Raw genomic sequence first — 11,730 nt, forward strand, 5'->3', positions numbered from 1 at the left:
TCATCAGAGAGAATGTCAATGGGAGTGGAATACTCCTCTTTTTAACATCCAAGGGGCATGTGAAAAGCACTCAGTCCTCTCCACTCTGGTAAAGCGTTACCATTTGTCATTATTATGACAATGCAAAACAAGTTAGATTTTCAAATGAAAATCGAATTCCTCAACACGTGGGATTAAATTATACAAACATTTAATTCACGGGTGGAAAAGATGAGTCAAATGGTGTTCAAAGGTTAGTCACTGTTTTATGAACATGAACCAAAGGGGATGGTCTTCGGAAAACTCCAGTGTTTGTTACTCGCCCCTTTGGCGATGGTGTAACAAAGCGAGTTCTGTATCGGTCTTCCCGACCTGGGACGCAAAACCCAGGAAGATCTGCACAAGAACACATCGTCACTCAAAGTTAATTGTGCTAACTGACAGACTAAGAGGCTAGCCTGTCACTCCCTGAGGGATGTTTAGATCTCAGGTTAGGACGACTTCACGATGGCTACTAGTGTAGCGGAGGTGATTTAGAATCCCGCTCTTATGATGAGAGAGCCCTGTCTGAGCTGTTGTTCTTTTGGTTAAGATGGTTGGTTGGCAAATGGGATGGGGCCGATGGGATGGGATGGGATGGGGCCGATCAGCGCAAAGTAGCGCAAACAGCTCAACTGCTACAGAGGGAGGTTTGACCCTTTTCACACATAGGATGCCGCTACAGTAACGGGTCGATAGCGACAAATGATAACCTTTCAGACAATTAAAGAAAATGACGCATCAGAAGCGTAGTCTACCTTTTCAGACAGTAGAATTCTGCTCCGGCATAGAATGTTCGGTATTGTTTCCCTGACAACAATAAATGTTGCTGATTGATGTGCTGTTGTTGTTTTTCTGCAGTTTTTTTTTTATGGTAGGGTAGATAGATGTGTTTTCTTTCGAATAAATGTATTGTATGTAAGTCATTGTATTTAACAAACTTAAAAGTACCTTTCTTAGGAGCGAGTGGTCTGTGCGCAGGGAGGCTGTGCGCAGGCAGCTCGAGATCATTTGATTGACAGTTCTGGTTGCCTAGTGATGGAGGTTAGTCCCGCTTCAGAAGCGGCATTCCTTTACAAATAAGTTAAATACCGTTCAGTGGCGCTACTAAACGATCTCCATTTAAAAAGCCGTATTGCACCTTTTCAGACAAACAAACATGCCGTAGCGCTTCTAAAGCACAGCATTCCATATGTCTAAATTGGGTATTAGTCGTAGCGTCAATATCTTATCGGTTTAAGTGCTTCTTTTAACATCTGGCCTGGAGCCTGTATTGTCTCTGATCTCCCCGTGGGCATTGTCACTTGATCCTAATGACAAGATCTGCATTCAGACCACAACTGTCCCCAAAGGCTGGAGGCTGGGGAGCCAACTGTGATGTCATTCTTCCGAAAAGGGAACAAGGCAATTCAGGATTCCTCCGTGTCAAAGGTCACCATTGTCTTGTCATGAATTACCACCCCTGGAGATTTGCATTATTAACTAGCAGAGTTTGTCAAGCTATCCTGTTACTCAATCTGTCGAAAGATGGAGAAGTGTGATTACCACCAAACACATGGGAAAGTGTGAACTGGCAGCTGGAGAAAGAACAATTTGAACAATGGCAGCCCAGTACGGTCTCGTGGTCCACATGATAGTGTGACAAGGGTCATAATATGTCTACGCCACAAATGGGATACATTTCTCAAGCACTGTCAATCAGTGATCCATTCATCATGTTAGCAGCAACAATTCAGAGCGGACGGGAGCATCCATTGGGTTAGCTACATCGTCAGTCACCCAATGAATAACTGCCAGAATTCTGCCCCTATGTTCAGGTAATCTGCTTTCTTTCTGTAATGAATGAAACCAACTTGCTAAAGTAGGACTTCTGACCCGAAAAACAGAGACTCCAAAATCATCTGAACCTCAATCATTCACATTTCCGTGTCTCAGCATCTCTTCTCTATTCGCATAATGCGTTCCAAGACAATGGCGAGAATTCCAAAGATAACCAAGTCATTTCTGCATAGATACGTGGATATACCCACACTATCATTTTCAATGTTCTGAGTGTAACCATGTTGGGTTAGTGGCCGGATGTTTTCTACCAGACTATAGAGGAAATCCCATCAAGGGGCTTTGCCATCAGTGTCCCTCTGTGCAGGATTGCGTGTGTGCCCATACAGTTCAAGCATCCAAATTTCACAATGAAACTCATATCCTACAATTACTGGCGCTCTTTGCTTGGCGTAATCATAATCATGTTTATTCCTCCCGGTTTGTCTTCTTGTCTTGTCTCTTGGAAAGTGTTCTGTGAGGAAAGTGGAGCTAGCGGAGGAGTGCTATATACTGTATACTGAGGCTGGTTGATAGTGGATGTATAGTGGACTGCTGTGCAACAATTTCTTGGGACTAGTAACAGTGTGCACTAAACAGGAGCATGGATTTGTCGCGGGCAACTAGGAGGGTAACCAGGCCAGCACAGTACAGCTATGTGTGAATGAGGATGAAGTGGAGCTGACTGACAGGACGGCGAGGAAGTTCATACCCGTGGCTGTCAGAAGGTGGCCATTTTGTCTCCTGAGGTTAAAGTGGCAGTTATAACGCAGGCCACAGTTTTGGGCCTTGAGATGATACATTTTTTTGTTTTATTGGCCGGCTACATCTCTCATACTGCCTCTTTTTGAATTTCAGTGGTTTTGTTGTCTTTTTTGACATCCTGGAATTTGGCAAGTAAAACATCAGGACACACTTACAGTCAAAGTAAGGGATTGGTTAAGTTTAGTATACCGTATATGTAACGGCTGGTGCTCTCCTCATCCTCGGATGAGGTGAGGAGAGAAGGATCTTCAGACCAAAACGCAGCATTTGGGAAATAAGCCATCACTTTATTTATACACGATGGCAACACGAAACAAAACAAAACACTTTCAAAACTACAAAACAAGAAAACAAACACTTTAACAAACTTACAAAATAAAACGTAAAACTCACGGACAGGAAACAGACTACATCGAAACGAAACGAACAGCCAAACAGTCCCGTATGGTAAATCCATGCAACGACACAGGAGACAATCACCCACAACGAACACTGTGACAACGCCTACCTAAATATGACTCTTAATTAGAGGAACGCCAAACACCTGCCTCTAATTAAGAGCCATACCAGGTAACCCAAAACCAACACAGAAACAGAAAACATAGAATGCCCACCCAACCTCACGTCCTGACCAACTAACACACATAACAACTAACATAAATAGGTCAGGAACGTGACATTACCCCCCCCCACAAGGTGCGAACTCCGGACGCACCAGCACAAAGTCTAGGGGAGGGTCTGGGTGGGCATCTAACCACGGTGGTGGCTCAGGCTCCGGGCGCGGTTCCCACCCCACCATAATCCATCCTAGCTTCCTCCCTCCAAGAATGTCCACCCTCTTTTTTCCCCCACAAAATCCTCTTAATAACATACCTAATAAGGACAACACCGGGACAGAGAGATAAATCAAGACAGAGGGATAGATAAGAATATAGAGGTAGATGAAGATAGAGAGGGAGATCAGGATAGAGGGGCAACTCCGGACTGAAAGGCAGCTCCGGACAGAGAGACAGCTCTGGACTGATGGGCAGTTCTGGGTATCTAGCCTTTTCAGGCTGAAGGGCAGCTCATGGCTGACTGACGAATCTCGACGCTCATGGCTGGCTGACGGCTCTCGACGCTCATGGCAGGCTGACGGCTCTCGACGCTCATGGCAGGCTGACGGCTCTCGACGCTCATGGCAGGCTGACGGCTCTCGACGCTCATGGCAGGCTGACGGCTCTCGACGCTCATGGCAGGCTGACGGCTCTCGACGCTCATGGCAGGCTGACGGCTCTCGACGCTCATGGCAGGCTGACGGCTCTCGACGCTCATGGCAGGCTGACGGCTCTCGACGCTCATGGCAGGCTGACGGCTCTCGACGCTCATGGCGCTCTGACGGCTCTGGCTGCTCATGGCGCTCTGACGGCTCTGGCTGCTCATGGCGCTCTGACGGCTCTGGCTGCTCATGGCTCTCTGACGGCTCTGGCTGCTCATGGCTCGCTGGCGGCTCTGGCAGATCCTGTCTGGTTGGCGGCTCTGGCAGATCCTGTCTGGTTGGCGGCTCTGGCAGATCCTGTCTGGTTGGCGGCTCTGGCAGATCCTGTCTGGTTGGCGGCTCTGGCAGATCCTGTCTGGTTGGCGGCTCTGGCAGATCCTGTCTGGCTGACGGCTCTAGCGGCTCCTGTCTGGCTGACGGCTCTAGCGGCTCCTGTCTGGCTGACGGCTCTGTAGGCTCATGGCAGACGGGCGGCTTTGCAGGCTCATGGCAGACGGGCGGCTTTGACGGCGCTGGGGAGACGGATGGCTCAGATGGCGCTGGGGAGACGGATGGCTCAGATGGCGCTGGGGAGACGGATGGCTCAGATGGCGCTGGGGAGACGGATGGCTCAGATGGCGCTGGGGAGACGGATGGCTCAGATGGCGCTGGGGAGACGGATGGCTCTGGCCGGATACGGTGCACTGTAGACCTGGTGCGTGGTGCCGGAACTGGAGGCACCGGGCTAAGGATAAGCACCTTCCTACTAGTGCGGGGAGCAGGGACAGGGCACGCTGTATTCTCAAAGCCCACTCTATAACTGATGCGTGGTACCGGCACTGGTGACGCCGGGCTGAGGACAAGCACATCAGGATTAGTAGGGGGAGAAGATACAGTTTGTACAGGGCTCTGGAGACGCACTGGTAGCTTAGTGCGTGGGGCCGGAACTGGAGGCACCGGGCTAGATACACGCACTACAGGGAGAGTGCGTGGAGGAGGAACAGGGCTCAGGATACGCACTGGTAGCCTAGTGCGTAGTGTAGACACTGTAGGTACTAGGCTGGGGCGGGGAGGTGGTGCCGGAAATACCGGACCGTGGAGACGTACTGGCACTCTTGAGCATTGAGCCTGCCCAACCTTACCTGGTTGAATGCTCCCGGTTGCCCGACCAGTGCGGGGAGGTGGAATAACCCGCACCGCCTATGTAGGCGAACCGGGGAAACCATGCGTAAGGCAGGTGCCATGTATGCCGGCCCGAGGAGACGCACTGGAGACCAGACGCGTTGAGCCGGCCTCATGACACCTGGCTCAATACCCAATCTAGCCCTCCCAGTGCGGGGAGGTGGAATAACCCGCACTGGGCTATGCACTCGTACAGGAGACACCGTGCGCTCTACTGCGTAACACGGCGCCTGCCCGTACTCCCGCTCTCCACGGTAAGCCTGGGAAGTGGGCGCAGGTCTCCTACCTGCCCTTGGCCCACTACCTCCTAGCCCCCCCCCCAAGACATTTTTGGGAATTACTTACGGGCTTTTCGGGCTTCCGTGCCAGACGCGTTCCCTCATAGCTCCGGTTCCTCTCTCCGGTAGCCTCTGCACTCCCCAGTGCCTCCAGCTGCTCCCATGGCTTTTCGGGCTTCCAGCCACGTCTCCTTGCTGCCTCCTCAAACCACCGCTCCTGGGCTTTAGCTGCCTCCCTCTCTTCCTGAGAACGGCGATTTTCTCCTGCCTTAGCCCAGGGACCTTCTCCATTCATTATCTGCTCCCATGTCCAGAAATCCTTGTTTTTCTCCTGTCCCTTACTCCGTTTATTTTTCCCTTGCCGCTTGGTCTTAGCATGGTGGGTGATTCTGTAACGGCTGGTGCTCTCCTCATCCTCGGATGAGGTGAGGAGAGAAGGATCTTCAGACCAAAACGCAGCATTTGGGAAATAAGCCATCACTTTATTTATACACGATGGCAACACGAAACAAAACAAAACACTTTCAAAACTACAAAACAAGAAAACAAACACTTTAACAAACTTACAAAATAAAACGTAAAACTCACGGACAGGAAACAGACTACATCGAAACGAAACGAACAGCCAAACAGTCCCGTATGGTAAATCCATGCAACGACACAGGAGACAATCACCCACAACGAACACTGTGACAACGCCTACCTAAATATGACTCTTAATTAGAGGAACGCCAAACACCTGCCTCTAATTAAGAGCCATACCAGGTAACCCAAAACCAACACAGAAACAGAAAACATAGAATGCCCACCCAACCTCACGTTCTGACCAACTAACACACATAACAACTAACATAAATAGGTCAGGAACGTGACAGTATACAAACTGGAGAGACTCCAGCACACGGCATATTTGACAAAAAATTCATAGTTTAACTTTTGTTCTCTCAAAGCCAATGTTTCGGGTTGATAACAAATAGCTAGCTAAGAAATACAGGAGCGTCAGCTACAACAATCACATCAATTCAGTCAGCTGCTATTAGCTATTTATACGTTTTGGGTTTAAGTTTTACTTCTACCGAATAGCAGCACTGTAGAAACTTACATTACAACGGAACGACTTGATTAGCGTAGTGTTAGCTAGTTGTCTTTGCTGTCCTTGTATCCACGATAATTGTGTAGTTTAGAGAAATTTAGTGAAATTGTCGAGGTTACCTAGCCAGCTTCACTTTCAACAACGTAGCCACTGCTAGCCAGGCTACTTCACCAGCCAGCAGTACTATATCATTTTAGTCAATAAGATCTTGTATTTTATTTTTATTTTTTTGCAACGTAAGCTTAACTTTCTGAACATTCGAGACGTGTAGCCCACTTGTCATTCTAATCTCCTTTGCATTAGCGTAGCCTCTTCTGTAGCCTGTCAACCATGTGTCTGTCTATCCCTGTTCTCTCCTCTCTGCACAGACCATACAAACGCTTCACACCGCGTGGCCGCGCCCACCCTAACCTGGTGGTCCCAGCCCGCACGACCCACGTGGAGTTCCAGGTCTCCGGTAGCCTCTGGAACTGCCGATCTGCGGCCAACAAGGCAGAGCTCATCTCAGCCTATGCGTCCCTCCAGTCCCTCGACTTCCTGGCACTGACGGAAACATGGCTCACCACAGATAACACTGCTACTCCTACTGCTCTCTCTTCGTCTGCCCACGTGTTCTCGCACACCCCGAGACCTTCTGGTCAGCGGGGTGGTGGCACCGGGATCCTCATCTCTCCCAAGTGGTCATTCTCTCTTTCTCCCCTTACCCATCTGTCTATCGCCTCCTTTGAATTCCATGCTGTCACAGTTACCAGCCCTTTCAAGCTTAACATCCTTATCATTTATCGCCCTCCAGGTTCCCTTGGAGAGTTCATCAATGAGCTTGATGCCTTGATAAGCTCCTTTCCTGAGGACGGCTCACCTCTCACAGTTCTGGGTGACTTTAACCTCCCCATGTCTACCTTTGACTCATTCCTCTCTGCCTCCTTCTTTCCACTCCTCTCCTCTTTTGACCTCACCCTCTCACCTTCCCCCCCTACTCACAAGGCAGGCAATACGCTTGACCTCATCTTTACTAGATGCTGTTCTTCCACTAACCTCATTGCAACTCCCCTCCAAGTCTCCGACCACTACCTTGTATCCTTTTCCCTCTCGCTCTCATCCAACACTTCCCACACTGCCCCTACTCGGATGGTATCGCGCCGTCCCAACCTCCGCTCTCTCTCCCCCGCTACTCTCTCCTCTTCCATCCTATCATCTCTTCCCTCTGCCCAAACCTTCTCCAACCTATCTCCTGATTCTGCCTCCTCAACCCTCCTCTCCTCCCTTTCTGCATCCTTTGACTCTCTATGTCCCCTATCCTCCAGGCCGGCTCGGTCCTCCCCTCCCGCTCCGTGGCTCGACGACTCATTGCGAGCTCACAGAACAGGGCTCCGGGCAGCCGAGCGGAAATGGAGGAAAACTCGCCTCCCTGCGGACCTGGCATCCTTTCACTCCCTCCTCTCTACATTTTCCTCTTCTGTCTCTGCTGCTAAAGCCACTTTCTACCACTCTAAATTCCAAGCATCTGCCTCTAACCCTAGGAAGCTCTTTGCCACCTTCTCCTCCCTCCTGAATCCTCCTCCCCCTCCCCCCCCCCTCCTCCCTCTCTGCAGACGACTTCGTCAACCATTTTGAAAAGAAGGTCGACGACATCCGATCCTCGTTTGCTAAGTCAAACGACACCGCTGGTTCTGCTCACACTGCCCAACCCTGTGCTTTGACCTCTTTCTCCCCTCTCTCTCCAGATGAAATCTCGCGTCTTGTGACGGCCGGCCGCCCAACAACCTGCCCGCTTGACCCTATCCCCTCCTCTCTTCTCCAGACTATTTCCGGAGACCTTCTACCTTACCTCACCTCGCTCATCAACTCATCCCTGACCGCTGGCTACGTCCCTTCCGTCTTCAAGAGAGCGAGAGTTGCACCCCTTCTGAAAAAACCTACACTCGATCCCTCCGATGTCAACAACTACAGACCAGTATCCCTTCTTTCTTTTCTCTCCAAAACTCTTGAACGTGCCGTCCTTGGCCAGCTCTCCTGCTATCTCTCTCAGAATGACCTTCTTGATCCAAATCAGTCAGGTTTCAAGACTAGTCACTCAACTGAGACTGCTCTTCTCTGTATCACGGAGGCGCTCCGCACTGCTAAAGCTAACTCTCTCTCCTCTGCTCTCATCCTTCTAGACCTATCGGCTGCCTTCGATACTGTGAACCATCAGATCCTCCTCTCCACCCTCTCCGAGTTGGGCATCTCCGGCGCGGCCCACGCTTGGATTGCGTCCTACCTGACAGGTCGCTCCTACCAGGTGGCGTGGCGAGAATCTGTCTCCTCACCACGCGCTCTCACCACTGGTGTCCCCCAGGGCTCTGTTCTAGGCCCTCTCCTATTCTCGCTATACACCAAGTCACTTGGCTCTGTCATAACCTCACATGGTCTCTCCTATCATTGCTATGCAGACGACACACAATTAATCTTCTCCTTTCCCCCTTCTGATGACCAGGTGGCGAATCGCATCTCTGCATGTCTGGCAGACATATCAGTGTGGATGACGGATCACCACCTCAAGCTGAACCTCGGCAAGACGGAGCTGCTCTTCCTCCCGGGGAAGGACTGTCCGTTCCATGATCTCGCCATCACGGTTGACAACTCCATTGTGTCCTCCTCCCAGAGCGCTAAGAACCTTGGCGTGATCCTGGACAACACCCTGTCGTTCTCCACCAACATCAAGGCGGTGGCCCGTTCCTGTAGGTTCATGCTCTACAACATCCGCAGAGTACGACCCTGCCTCACACAGGAAGCGGCGCAGGTCCTAATCCAGGCACTTGTCATCTCCCGTCTGGATTACTGCAACTCGCTGTTGGCTGGGCTCCCTGCCTGTGCCATTAAACCCCTACAACTCATCCAGAACGCCGCAGCCCGTCTGGTGTTCAACCTTCCCAAGTTCTCTCACGTCACCCCGCTCCTCCGCTCTCTCCACTGGCTTCCAGTTGAAGCTCGCATCCGCTACAAGACCATGGTGCTTGCCTACGGAGCTGTGAGGGGAACGGCACCTCAGTACCTTCAGGCTCTGATCAGGCCCTACACCCAAACAAGGGCACTGCGTTCATCCACCTCTGGCCTGCTCGCCTCCCTACCACTGAGGAAGTACAGTTCCCGCTCAGCCCAGTCAAAACTGTTCGCTGCTCTGGCACCCCAATGGTGGAACAAACTCCCTCACGACGCCAGGACAGCGGAGTCAATCACCACCTTCCGGAGACACCTGAAACCCCACCTCTTCAAGGAATACCTAGGATAAAGCAATCCTTCTGCCCCCCCCCCCCCCCCCCCCCCTTAAAATGATCTAGATGCACTATTGTAAAGTGGCTGTTCCACTGGATGTCATAAGGTGAATGCACCAATTTGTAAGTCGCTCTGGATAAGAGCGTCTGCTAAATGACTTAAATGTAAATGTTAAATGTTTAAGTTTAGGGGTACGGTTGCGGTTAACGTGAGGGAAAGTTATTAAAACTGCCAATCATGTTTAGGCACCAAATCACAACCAATCCCAACCTATGATTCCTCAATCCTTCCTTTCCCAAAAACGACTGAAGAGCAACAATATCATTCTTTCTTTCAAAAAAATCTAAGTAATACCTTGCCAAGAAAATTTAATTTGATCTTTTCTTAAATTGCTTTTGTTATGCTTAAATATTATAGCTCAGACACAGGTCATGGTTGTTAACATGACACACAATTCCATACCCACTATTTCCCCTTCTGCGGCTAAAGTATTGTGTTCGGTCAAATCGCAGTTTGGAATTCTGTACAGCTAAAGTCACCATTTTTTAGGACTCAGTCAGTCTTTTAGGAGCTTGTGGCTGGACAGACTCACTCTCACCTCAGCTGAAACGCATGCCAAGGGTCTCCTCGAGATAAGCACGGTTCCTTTTTCTTCTTCAAATGGGATGGAGCTGGAAACTGTCTCATAGACCAGAGAATAAGACTTAGGTGCATCCCAAATGGCACCTTATTCCCTATAAAGTGTACTACTAGTAGTAGTGCACTATGTAGTGAATGGGGTGCCATTTTGGACGAATCCTGAAGCCATAAAAGCATTTGATGAATGAGCTGAGCATATTGTGGCCTCTCGCTGGCATGCCTTATCGTATTGTTTGGCTTACCGGACCGAGGTCCAGAACATCTAATGGTCATTTTAACTGACCGTATACAAACTGGAGAGACTCCAGCACACGGCACATTTGACAAAAAATTCTCGAAAAGCCAATGTTTCGGTTGATAACCATCATCAAAGCTTGCCATATACAAGGTTAGCATATGTATTTGTAGCTTGCATACCTTTACAGTAAGAACATTGCGCTCACTGGTGTAAGGTAAAAGCAGCCTCGTGTGAGATGTATTTTTACATGTATTCCATTGAGTAAACAATAAAAGGTATAGATGTAGAACAGATTTTAACCAACTAACTCACGCAAACTCATACACCCTACAGAATACACATGTTGACCCTCACTCAAAAACACAGATAATACCCAACTTCTACACACTTGGTTCTAATAACAACTGACTGAATTGGTGTGATTGTTGTAGCTGACGCTCCTGTATTTCATAGCTATTTGTTGAAAATATATATGGCAAGACACGGTTCTTACTGCTACTCCCAGGCAGATTCCTAGCAATGTGACCTTATATGTTGCTCTATGTAACCGAACACACATTTTAATGGCCTAGTCGCTTTTCAATGGTGGTTTCAGCAGTCTGTCCACATGAGAGCAATTTGGGGCAGTGTGACCGAACCACAGGCATATATTTATACATGCGGTTTGGTATGCCACGAAAAAAGAAAAAAAATCTCATGGTACATAAATGAATACTGTGAAAATACTGTCTCGGGCTCTAAACATCGGCATAACAATGTGGGAGACTTGCGGGACCTGTGTGTGAAGCATGGTAATTATTAACACATTAATAGCACATTAATGAACTGCATGGACTTGATTCCAAACCACAAATTTGAATGTATGTACCGAAAGGGAATGTTTGGTTTCAACAAGCGGTTTGTCTGGCACTGAATGTGCAATAGTGCCAACACCTTGGGACTGGCACGAATGTGTGTATCAGATTTAGGGCATGTATATATAGAGAGTTAATGGATAGGTTGTGTATTTGAATTGGGACTGGTTAATTACTCCATTACTCTGAAACACAGTTGGTGCCTATTCAATGTGCAGTTATCGGGAATCAACTCTTACCTTTGTGGACTGAATGGCATCAAATGTGTTTATAAAATGCCACATTTTGCCAAGAGAGATCTCACTGTGAAATGAATACTGTGAAATGTATTTGTAGTCTTCTAATCCCCTCGG

This window comes from Salvelinus fontinalis, chromosome 3 (genome assembly GCF_029448725.1).
Source record: "Salvelinus fontinalis isolate EN_2023a chromosome 3, ASM2944872v1, whole genome shotgun sequence".
Classification (NCBI taxonomy): domain Eukaryota; kingdom Metazoa; phylum Chordata; class Actinopteri; order Salmoniformes; family Salmonidae; genus Salvelinus; species Salvelinus fontinalis.